The following is a 10399-nucleotide window of genomic DNA, read 5'->3' on the forward strand; positions in this document are numbered from 1 at the left end:
ATGCATTAATAGTTATGACTTAAAGAATCTTGTACACTAATAAGTTCATCCTAAAGATGTTTGGATTTTGTTGATGTTTTGGCAGAGTTCGATATCACTAGAGACTGGTCATTTTTAACCAGTTTATATGATCAACGGGTATGATCACAGAATAACCCCATTGGACCACTTTCACAAAGTAAAGTAAAATATAAAAGGGTAAACAGACACGGTCTCCATTTACATGTTACCCAGGGAGGACAATCATTTTTACTCAAATATATGTGGCTTAACCACCTAGTTATCTTGTGACTATTTTCGACCTTTTCTTTAACCACTTCAAGATGTGCTGCTAACGAGGTTTGCACTTAGAGACCTTTTATGTAAATAATGCCAAAGTTATCTTGTGAAGTTTAATCACTTTATATTAAGTATGTACAAATTACATCTTTTTACATCTAGTTACAAAAGCTACAAGGGATTCCCAGAATACTATGTGACAGAATCAGTTTCGTTTCTTTTGATCCTGTCTACAATATACATTTTAATGGGCGAGAGCCAACAAAAAAAAAAAAATTTGTTATGCTTGATATTGGAGCATATTGTTACATGAATATGAAGGATATGTTGTTTAAATATGTAATATTCAAGCAATCCAAAAACAAGAAAATTCCTCACTCGATATCAATCTTCAACAACATTGATCTCAGATTCATCTTGTGATGTGCTAAACACGGTAGCTGGTGATCGCATAGGAGATGAAAAGAACGGTTTGGGTGGGACTTACAACGTTTCTATGCTTCCCTCTAACATTTCAATAACTTCACCAATCGAGGGTCTTTGTGTTGGATCGGTTTGTATGCACCACAGACCAACTATCGTCATCTTTCTTGCATAATCATTTTCTTCAGCAGTCGATATGTCATCTAATAGAAAACCTTCCTTGTCAAGACGACTGTAAATCTAATAAGGAAAATATATCTCACTTGTTCGTCCAGAACCAACGCATGCATCAACATTCTTTCGTCCCCCAACCATTTCTAGTATAAGCATCCCATAACTGTATACATCCGATTTATGTGACACTCCTCCAAAGTTTCTATTAAAAACTTCCGGAGCAATATACCCAATGGTGCCTCTAGCCTCGAGCATAGAAACGATACTTTCCTTTCTTGAATATAACTTTGCAAGCCCAAAATCCGCGATTTTTGGGCAAAAATCTTCATCGAGTAGGATGTTATGTGGCTTAATGTCAAGATGCAAAATACGGGTGGTGCAGCCACGATGCAAGTAATCAAGGCCTTGTGCTACTCCAACTGCTATATGGTACAACTCTTCTACTCCTATATGTTCGCGTGTTGTCTTCAAAGGAACATGTTCACTATGTATAAACTTCTCTAAGGATCCATTTGGCATGAACTCGTACACAAGCGCTCTTTCTTTGTAGTCGTAACAAAATCCTAGTAGAGTAACGATATTAACGTGAGAAGTCCTGCCGATGCTAGCAACTTAGTTTATAAATTCTTGTCCACTTGCTTTTGATGAGTTTAATACTTTTACTGCCACAAGACGACCATCCGATAGCTTTCCTTTAAACACGGTTCCAAAACCTCCTTTTCCTAATAAAACCTGAAATGAGTTTGTCATATTCTTAATATCAACATACTTGTACCTTTTCGTGCTTAAGGATCCATATTGAGTGATAAACGCCTCAACACTTTTGTATTCCTCGGTTTTTGGCTTTAACGAGTGTACGCAGTTTCTCGGTGAGCATTTCATAAGGCAACATATGATGATAATGAACACGATTGATAGTGCAGCATAAAAACTTCCTATAACTGTGACAATGAAAATGCTTACTGAGTTACTGGTTGTGTAAAAACACTTGAAAATCATTTTATATTCACAATCAGTTATCAGAAATGAAACTTACGTATTTTTGGTCTCCAATTTACTCTGTCACCTGCAATGCAAATATTATATATGATTGTAAGTTGTAATTTAACTAACATAGGTGATGTATTGTAAGTCTGCCCTTATTAAAAAGAATTAATTAATTCCCGATTAAAGTACCTTTTTTGCAGTATTCCTCGCTAGTCGTACCATCGAGGCAAAAACACAAGAACCTGTTCGTATTATGTTGACCACATCGTCCATCATTCTGTTCGCACATATCGCAATCCTCCTGATCATCTAGCTTTCCCCAGCGTATCTCAAATCCTTTTTGCATTGCTATAAAAACGTTTCCCGGGATGAACAAACCGTTCACGGTAATCTGGTCACGGAACACGGCAGTTACCACTTGGTCTTCACACGAATACGCATCCCAATCAAAATTATCCGTATCAGAATTCCCAATATTAACACACGACGACCTGTTCTTATCATCGTAAGTTAAGCATGGTATTTCAGTTGCAAAGGAAGGGAATTTACCAGTACAATTGAAATGAAAACTTCGATTTACGGTTAACGGTGAGAAACTAAAAGGCAGTGTTTCTATAATAATGTTATGGTGCACCCTAGGGCAGGGGTTGAGGCTAGTTACAACTGTAGAAACATCGTAGTCTACGAGAGTGATACTCGTAGATTCATAAGTTATATTTAGGACAATGTAAGAGTCGTTGCCAAGATAAATTATGGGATGATCCGTTCCATCGATGATGGAGCAGTTGATTCCAAAGCCATGATAACCGCAGAAGTGGGTGGTGGATTCACCATCACCCAACTCATAGAAAGGGTAGCTGAAAGTAAGGCCACCGCACTTGAGTGAAGGACAATATGGGTAAATCGAACTGTTAGATTCAATAGCCATTGATTTGTAAAAGAAGAAGAAGAAGAAGAGGAGGAAGAAAAATGGGACAGGTTTAGACATGGTCATTGAAATTATGGAATTACAACTACCATAAAATCTACTCCGTATGAATTTAAATATTTGAACAGGTAAGTATATTAAATGCCCGTCTGGACGTTATGAAATATAAAGTCGCACGGATTTTTATTCTAAAATGTGTAGCTAATGTTGACTTAAGAAGAATGTTTTAGATTTATGGTTATTTATATTTGACAAAATTTCTTCGATGGTCCTTGAACTTTGTACAAAACAAGGTGGGTAACCTTAAACTATTTTTTTAACCTTGTTGACCTCGATCTTTTCAGTTATTTCACGGATGACCTTGTATTTAACTATCGTCAAAAAATTTCTGTTAAGTCTCCTCAAGTAAAATACACATGAGGGGTATTTTCGTCACTTGTACTCTTAGAGTTAATTGTTAAAACCTATGGTGATCTGTACGTGCACAATTAATAACATATATGGGCTTGTAACAAATAACTTCCAATTACATATTGAAACTGCAAGCCTCATTCGTTCTTAACCCTAGTAGCCTGTGACGATAATATTTTTTTTTAACAGCACCTACAACAAATTCTAAAAACTCGTTACTTGTAATCTGCATAATGTTGATCGAAAATTATTATGGGATTCGATCAGAGTATGGAATTGATACGTTGAAGGAATTATATGGTATTCAAATGAACAAAGAAGGGAGAAGGTTGCTGGTAAAAGAAAGATGAGTCCTGCAGAAGAAGCTGTTGATGATTTAATCAGAAAAACTGCTACTGCAGAAGGAATGTATGTTGAAGATTATTTGTAGATGATAGAAGAACAAGAGTCAAGGTCTAAAGCTGAGACGTTTGTTTTGAAAAGGCTATAGGAAGAAAGAGAAATGGCTGAAAAATTGAATGATAGATTTTCCTATAGAGGGTTTGAAGATAATACAATTGTTGATTGTATTTTAAGAAGGAATGATAATGGAGTTGTTAGTATTGAGTTGATTATAGATGATAAAAGCAAAAGGATAATCAATTTGGATCAGGTGTTCATTTTAGGTTTCTTTGAGTGGAAAGCTATTGCAAGATGTATTAGAAAGATGCAGGAATGGGATTTGAAGCCAGAGGTTCTTAGAAAAATTCATATGTTAGTTCATGTTTCATATGAACTGGGTATGATAGCAGAAGAAGAATATAAAGGATACTGCAGAGTTCACTCAGAAGAAGAAAGGACAAAAATTGATGGGGTAAATCTGATTTTTGAAGATGAGAAGCATCCAATGTTTCAGGTTCCAAGTCATGTAAAATTTGAAGATAATGCTTACTTGCCTGATCCTGAAGGGTTGATGTACAAAGACAGAAGGAACACAGAATGCTTCATAAAAGTTGATAAGTTCAAAGATACACAGCTAAGCCATCTTATTGCACTTCTTAAGAAGTGTGAATCTGAACAGAGTTTACCATTCAGAAGAAAATTGGTGGATTTTCTATTTTTAAATTTGACTGAGATTGAAAGTAATTAAAGTTTGAGGTTTATGAGTGATGTTATTAAGGATGAGCATGCAAAATTTCAGAAGAAAAGAGCACCAAGTGAATCTTCAAGTCAAAGAAAGGGTGGAGGAAAGAAAAGAAAAAATGTATGATTCTAAGCATTTGAGTCTGTAAGTTTGTTTTTGTATTCACAGACTTGTTAAAGCTTATATTTTTGTTTATATGTTTTGACCTCATCAAATAGGGGGAGATTGTTAGGAATTATGTAAATCTGATGAGTCAAAGATTTTGAGTCTGTATTATTTGAGTCTGTAAATTTAGAGTCTGTAAAATTAGAGTCTGTAATATTTAGAGTCTGGAAGTTTGAAGAATACAGACTCTGCTCAACAAGAAATACAGATTCTATCGATATTGAACAAAGATCAAGATCAAATCAAATACGCGTGAAGTAAATTAAGATAAGATTGAAGAGATTACATCAAAGCGAATATCTCTGATTTCTAGGAAAAGATAATTGAAGAGATTTGAATTATATTGTTTCCTTATATTTTGCTATGGTTGTTTAGGAATTGATTCGATAAGATTTGAGAAGCTCGTTTCTAAAATCTATAAATAGGGAACATGTAATTCATTCCAATTCGTCAATTTCAATAACAATTTTCTTCTCTATTGTTTCATTCTCTTTGTGTTAATTCATTTGAAAAGTTCAATCGATTCCGTACTTTATAACCTAGTTGTTATTCTGTTCAATTGATCTTATATAAACGTTCTAGGTTGTTGATTGTGGACCAACTAACAGAATGTGATACAAATTAGGTTTTGGGGGAAGATAAAAACAAATTATGTACGTCGAGGGTTTGAGTGCATGCAATGTTTTCCATAATATTTAGGACCGTGATTGGCAAGTGGCGTGTTGAGGAGCGGGGTGAGTGCTTGAGGCTGACGGTAATTTGGGAGATGAAAGAATTATTGTGATCGTTCTTGGTACATATTTTTTCTATTGCCTGTGATTTCCGTTAAATGCATTAATAGTTATGACTTAAAGAATCTTGTACACTAATAAGTTCATCCTAAAGATGTTTGGATTTTGTTGATGTTTTGGCAGAGTTCGATATCACTAGAGACTGGTCATTTTTAACCAGTTTATATGATCAACGGGTATGATCACAGAATAACCCCATTGGACCACTTTCACAAAGTAAAGTAAAATATAAAAGGGTAAACAGACACGGTCTCCATTTACATGTTACCCAGGGAGGACAATCATTTTTACTCAAATATATGTGGCTTAACCACCTAGTCATCTTGTGACTATTTTCGACCTTTTCTTTAACCACTTCAAGATGTGCTGCTAACGAGGTTTGCACTTAGAGACCTTTTATGTAAATAATGCCAAAGTTATCTTGTGAAGTTTAATCACTTTATATTAAGTATGTACAAATTACATCTTTTTACATCTAGTTACAAAAGCTACAAGGGATTCCCAGAATACTATGTGACAGAATCAGTTTCGTTTCTTTTGATCCTGTCTACAATATACATTTTAATGGGCGAGAGCCAACAAAAAAAAAAAATTTTGTTATGCTTGATATTGGAGCATATTGTTACATGAATATGAAGGATATGTTGTTTAAATATGTAATATTCAAGCAATCCAAAAACAAGAAAATTCCTCACTCGATATCAATCTTCAACAACATTGATCTCAGATTCATCTTGTGATGTGCTAAACACGGTAGCTGGTGATCGCATAGGAGATGAAAAGAACGGTTTGGGTGGGACTTACAACGTTTCTATGCTTCCCTCTAACATTTCAATAACTTCACCAATCGAGGGTCTTTGTGTTGGATCGGTTTGTATGCACCACAGACCAACTATCGTCATCTTTCTTGCATAATCATTTTCTTCAGCAGTCGATATGTCATCTAATAGAAAACCTTCCTTGTCAAGATGACTGTAAATCCAATAAGGAAAATATATCTCACTTGTTCGTCCAGAACCAACGCATGCATCAACATTCTTTCGTCCCCCAACCATTTCTAGTATAAGCATCCCATAACTGTATACATCCGATTTATGTGACACTCCTCCAAAGTTTCTATTAAAAACTTCCGGAGCAATATTCCCAATGGTGCCTCTAGCCTCGAGCATAGAAACGATACTTTCCTTTCTTGAATATAACTTTGCAAGCCCAAAATCCGCGATTTTTGGGCAAAAATCTTCATCGAGTAGGATGTTATGTGGCTTAATGTCAAGATGCAAAATACGGGTGGTGCAGCCACGATGCAAGTAATCAAGGCCTTGTGCTACTCCAACTGCTATATGGTACAACTCTTCTACTCCTATATGTTCGCGTGTTGTCTTCAAAGGAACATGTTCACTATGTATAAACTTCTCTAAGGATCCATTTGGCATGAACTCGTACACAAGCGCTCTTTCTTTGTAGTCGTAACAAAATCCTAGTAGAGTAACGATATTAACGTGAGAAGTCCTGCCGATGCTAGCAACTTCGTTTATAAATTCTTGTCCACTTGCTTTTGATGAGTTTAATACTTTTACTGCCACAAGACGACCATCCGATAGCTTTCCTTTAAACACGGTTCCAAAACCTCCTTTTCCTAATAAAACCTGAAACGAGTTTGTCATTTTCTTAATATCAACATACTTGTACCTTTTCGTGCTTAAGGATCCATATTGAGTGATAAACGCCTCAACACTTTTGTATTCCTCGGTTTTTGGCTTTAACGAGTGTACGCAGTTTCTCGGTGAGCATTTCATAAGGCAACATATGATGATAATGAACACGATTGATAGTGCAGCATAAAAACTTCCTATAACTGTGACAATGAAAATGCTTACTGAGTTACTGGTTGTGTAAAAACACTTGAAAATCATTTTATATTCACAATCAGTTATCAGAAATGAAACTTACGTATTTTTGGTCTCCAATTTACTCTGTCACCTGCAATGCAAATATTATATATGATTGTAAGTTGTAATTTAACTAACATAGGTGATGTATTGTAAGTCTGCCCTTATTAAAAAGAATTAATTAATTCCCGATTAAAGTACCTTTTTTGCAGTATTCCTCGCTAGTCGTACCATCGAGGCAAAAACACAAGAACCTGTTCGTATTATGTTGACCACATCGTCCATCATTCTGTTCGCACATATCGCAATCCTCCTGATCATCTAGCTTTCCCCAGCGTATCTCAAATCCTTTTTGCATTGCTATAAAAACGTTTCCCGGGATGAACAAACCGTTCACGGTAATCTGGTCACGGAACACGGCAGTTACCACTTGGTCTTCACACGAATACGCATCCCAATCAAAATTATCCGTATCAGAATTCCCAATATTAACACACGACGACCTGTTCTTATCATCGTAGGTTAAGCATGGTATTTCAGTTGCAAAGGAAGGGAATTTACCAGTACAATTGAAATGAAAACTTCGATTTACGGTTAACGGTGAGAAACTAAAAGGCAGTGTTTCTATATTAATGTTATGGTGCACCCTAGGGCAGGGGTTGAGGCTAGTTACAACTGTAGAAACATCGTAGTCTACGAGAGTGATACTCGTAGATTCATAAGTTATATTTAGGACAATGTAAGAGTCGTTGCCAAGATAAATTATGGGATGATCCGTTCCATCGATGATGGAGCAGTTGATTCCAAAGCCATGATAACCGCAGAAGTGGGTGGTGGATTCACCATCACCCAACTCATAGAAAGGGTAGCTGAAAGTAAGGCCACCGCACTTGAGTGAAGGACAATATGGGGAAATCGAACTGTTAGATTCAATAGCCATTGATTTGTAAAAGAAGAAGAAGAAGAAGAGGAGGAAGAAAAATGGGACAGGTTTAGACATGGTCATTGAAATTATGGAATTACAACTACCATAAAATCTACTCCGTATGAATTTAAATATTTGAACAGGTAAGTATATTAAATGCCCGTCTGGACGTTATGAAATATAAAGTCGCACGGATTTTTATTCTAAAATGTGTAGCTAATGTTGACTTAAGAAGAATGTTTTAGATTTATGGTTATTTATATTTGACAAAATTTCTTCGATGGTCCTTGAACTTTGTACAAAACAAGGTGGGTAACCTTAAACTATTTTTTTAACCTTGTTGACCTCGATCTTTTCAGTTATTTCACGGATGACCTTGTATTTAACTATCGTCAAAAAATTTCTGTTAAGTCTCCTCAAGTAAAATACACATGAGGGGTATTTTCGTCACTTGTACTCTTAGAGTTAATTGTTAAAACCTATGGTGATCTGTACGTGCACAATTAATAACATATATGGGCTTGTAACAAATAACTTCCAATTACATATTGAAACTGCAAGCCTCATTCGTTCTTAACCCTAGTAGCCTGTGACGATAATATTTTTTTTTAACAGCACCTACAACAAATTCTAAAAACTCGTTACTTGTAATCTGCATAATGTTGATCGAAAATTATTATGGGATTCGATCAGAGTATGGAATTGATACGTTGAAGGAATTATATGGTATTCTTATTCTTCTACTTTTTTGTTTATAATTTTAAAAATGTTTATCAATTCTTTACGTATGTTTTGATTAAATATACTATTATATTGAGGTTCTTTTATTCGTTTATGTTGTGCAGATGAATCTCCATCAATGTTTACACTTAAGTTACATCATGGTGGTACTTTCATCAAACAACCCGGGTCAGAATACGTGAATGGTAAGGTTGAGTTTTTTGATGGTGTTGATAGTTTAGTGTTATCTGTGCAAGATGTTACTGAAAGTATAGTCAACTTGGGGTATGATATGAGTAAGATGATGTACTACCACTTTCTTATACCTGAATATGATATGAATAATGGATTACATCCTTTTGCTAATGAAGAAGATGTCAATGTTTTAAAGAGTTATGTTGAAAAGCATAAGGAAATTAGCATGTTTGTTGAATATGATGAACTTCTTGGAGTTAGTCAAGTTAGTTGTTTAGATGAATTACAAACTCAAGTTCCTAGTGCTAATGATCATCCAGTAGAAGAACATATCACTGAAATAAAAAAGAATGCACAAAATGATAGTGAAGATGATGTTTACATAGTGGACCAAGACAATAACTTTGATAATGATGACATAGACATGAGTGATTTTAATTTTGCTATAGATAAGGATTGTGAGTACATGGGTAATGGTAGCATCATAATCCCAGAAGTTGACCAAAAACAGAAATCTATTGTCATTGAGGAGTTGGATAATGATCAGTTTGAAAGTGATACAGAATGTGTAAATGTTGATGATCTAATAAGAAAGAAAAAAATAAGTGAACAAAGTCTGCAAGATAGACCTGAAGGTGATGTTAACAATATTTTTTTTTATGTTGGACAAGAGTTTGGTACACGAGAAGAAGTCAAAGATCTTGTAAGAATGCATGCAGTTGAAACTAGGAGGCAACTAGTATTTGTCAAGAATGAAGGGGACAGAATTAGAGCTGGTTGTGTTGGAGAATTAGATCCGTTACTAGTTGCAAAACCAAATGTTTGTGTCGGGAAATTTGACAATTACAGTATAGGTCAATCTTCAAAGAATGTTAAAAAGGTAGTTAAGAAAGAAAAGGGAAAGGAGGTTAAGGAAAGTGATGAGAAAAAGAAGACTTGGAGGAAAAGAGTTTTGAAGAGGGATTGTGAATGGGTTCTATATCTATCAAAATCAGTGAACACAGAAACATGGGTAGTGAAAACATACAAACCTGAACATACTTGCCTTAAATCTAGAAAAATAAAACAATGCACCTATGGTTTTCTTGCCAAAAATCTAGTTGATCAGATTCCTACCAACCCAAAAATTCCACCATCTGCTGTCAAATCTAGTTGATCTGATGTTTCAGGTTAATGGGCCACACAATGAGCAAGTAGTAGTTGATATGGGTCAAAGAATTTGTGCTTGCAGAAGATGGGAACTCACAGGTATTCCATGTAAACATGGTGTTGCTTGTATTTGGAATATGGGTAGAAACGATCCAGATGTTTCTAGACCAGAGGCTTGGGTTCACGAAGTTCATTACTTGAAAAGGTGGTATGACACTTACCATTTCACTATTACTCCAA

General features: G+C 35.3%; 2 pseudogenes; both read right to left on the reverse strand.

Annotated features, from left to right (window-relative positions):
- Nucleotides 1-663: 663 nt before the first annotated feature.
- On the reverse strand, nucleotides 664-2851 carry LOC139900334 (LEAF RUST 10 DISEASE-RESISTANCE LOCUS RECEPTOR-LIKE PROTEIN KINASE-like 2.1; annotated as a pseudogene).
- A 3131-nt stretch (nucleotides 2852-5982) lies between these two features.
- Nucleotides 5983-8110, reverse strand: LOC139900402 (LEAF RUST 10 DISEASE-RESISTANCE LOCUS RECEPTOR-LIKE PROTEIN KINASE-like 2.1; annotated as a pseudogene).
- Nucleotides 8111-10399: the final 2289 nt, after the last annotated feature.

Source organism: Rutidosis leptorrhynchoides, chromosome 1 (genome assembly GCF_046630445.1).
Source record: "Rutidosis leptorrhynchoides isolate AG116_Rl617_1_P2 chromosome 1, CSIRO_AGI_Rlap_v1, whole genome shotgun sequence".
Lineage (NCBI taxonomy): Eukaryota > Viridiplantae > Streptophyta > Magnoliopsida > Asterales > Asteraceae > Rutidosis > Rutidosis leptorrhynchoides.